We start from the raw sequence: 2,620 nt of genomic DNA, 5'->3' as shown, positions 1-2,620 counted from the left end.
TATATTAAAAAATGCTCCACATCACTAGCCATCCTCAAAATGCAAATTAAAACAACATAGAGATATTATTTCACCCCAGAAAGGATGGCTATCTTAAAGAAATCAACCAACAACAAATGTTGGAAAGGTTGTGGGGAAAAAGGAACACTTCTTCACTGCTGGTGGGAATGTAGACTGGTGCAACTGTTACAGAAATCAGTATGGAGACTCCTTAGAAAAGTTGGACTGGAAATCCCATTTCAATCAGCTATTCCTCTACTGGGAATTTACCCAGGGGATCTCAAAACATCATATAATACTGATATTGGTGTGCCTATGTTTATAGCAGAACAATTTGTGATAGCCAAATCTTGGAAAAAACCAACATGCCCATCACCTGAGGAATGGTTGAAAAAGATGTGGTATTTTTACACAATGGTGTATTATTCAGGTATTAAGAATGATAAACTCGAAGACTTTATGATGAAGTGGATTCCACTTGAACATATATTCATAAGTGAAATAAACTAGACACATATGTGTAAATATCGTATCGTCTCCCTTGTATAAGAACTCAAAAGAAGAAATACAAATAGAAAGGTATAATACAAATAAAAGGAAATCAAGATCTCTAGGACTAACTAACGAAGAGAGGGAAAGGAGAAGAGCTAGGAAACATGAAGAAGTCAAGCCATACAGTTATATGTAGAAGATGGGCAAGACAATAATCCTGAGAAACTTCAGAAGATTTTTGAATCTAGCAGTAAATTGGAAAGATTCTCTCCTTGACTAACTATATATACTGATACCTGTGAACTAAGAAACTGCAGTGCTGATAGTAATTTGTAATAGTAGTTTCATGCTTGGAGTGCCTGTCATTCTGGTCTTCTGAATATGGGTTGCTTGTCATGACATGACAGTTGCTGCTATGATGTCTCTCAGGTAGATTGTTGTTCAAGAAGAATGGGGTGGCGAATGAAAGCAAGAGACAAGAAAAGGAGTAAGGTGGGACTGTCTTGCTTCAAGGTTGTACATAGTGAGATTTTTGGACTTATATGTAAACATAAGAATTTTATACTTCTTGGGGCTGGTGAGATGGCTCAGTGGTCTAAAGCACCTACTTGGAACAAGCACAGGGACCGCGGTTCAATTCCCCAGCACCACATGCCAGCCAGCCCAGCCCTCTTGTGGGCTGAACTGGCCACACACAGAAAGAAAGAAAGAAAGAAAGAAAGAAAGAAAGAAAGAAAGAAAGAAAGAAAGAAAGAAAGAAAGATAGCCTTTAAAAAAAAAGAAAGGGCCGGGGTGATGGCTCAGTGGAATAAGAGCTTCCCTAGCAAGCATGAGGGTTTGAGTTCAATCCCCGGTTCCGCAAAAAAATAAAAATAAAATAAAATAAATTTTAAAAAAGAATTTTATACTTCTTTATACCTATTTTTAAAATATATTCCAATCATTAAAAGTTTTTATCATATTCTGTAGGGACTTAAAGTTCAACATATCTATACTCAATGAAAAATACCTGTTCCATGTTATGCCTAAGATGTTTGATATGCAGACAGATAGTGAGGTCAAGCTTAATAGCCTAAGTTGTACGGTAATAACAATAAGCTTGTCTTCTGGATGGTTAACAATGTAAGTTTGCAGACCAAAATTAGAGAAAAAGGAGTGCTGCAAGGAAAGACAATATTTTGCCCTAGCCTTCCAAGGTCAATTAAGAATCAGGACATATGAGAACTTGTACTATAACATCATGTAAATCGGTAGTGTCCCAAATTTTCTGATGAAGGAGATTATGGGGCCAAAGAGGAAAGTGATGGATGATGTAGAGTGTGCCTAAGGAGAGTCCCATGGAGAGAAAACATTCTCTCAAGCTATCACAGAGAGCACATTGGCCAAGCAATGGCCGTGACTCATCCACATGGCTGACACTGACAAAGGTTGTACAATCTGAGGTACAGGATCTCAGGATAAATCCTGAGAGGATTTCACTGACCTTAGCAGACCCAAAGCTACAACTCTTCTTACATAGATCCTGGATTACCTTGGTCTTAACCATGCAGCAGAAACGTATAAATATGAAGTATGAGAAGTAAAGCCATGGTGTTATTTTGAGCTGTAGGGGACTCAGGTCAACAATTTCTGACATTGCCAGTGAAACGGAAGAACCAATACTATTGTGGACTACTGAACTCTTTTAGAATATTTTGCTGAGTTTACACACTTATAATATTTAAATGATGGAACTTAACAAAGAAAGGGGACACAGATGAATGTCCATTTTGTATCTGTGTATTCAAATTGGTTAGGATAGAATGTAGTTAAATTCTCTTAATGAGTAGAGAGATTTGTTCTAATGGTGTTTGTAAATAGAATATCATGTCTACATCATGTACATAATTAAACACTAGGAAGAATGTATACAATTTTGTAATTATTGAAACTGTCCTACCAATTTGGTTCAAAACTGTCTCATTACTATTTTTTCTCAATGAAATTATGGAAAAAAAAGAAAAAAATGTCTTTTCATCATATTCTGTAGGGAGCTAAAGTTCAACATATCAATACTTGATGAAAAATACCTGTTCCATGTTATGCCTAAGATGTTTGATATTCAGACAGATAGTGAGGTTAAGCTTAA

The sequence above is a fragment of the Octodon degus genome, unplaced genomic scaffold (genome assembly GCF_000260255.1).
Source record: "Octodon degus isolate 3935 unplaced genomic scaffold, OctDeg1.0 scaffold00372, whole genome shotgun sequence".
Classification (NCBI taxonomy): Eukaryota; Metazoa; Chordata; class Mammalia; order Rodentia; family Octodontidae; genus Octodon; species Octodon degus.
Note: the sequence above shows the minus strand (reverse complement) of the source record.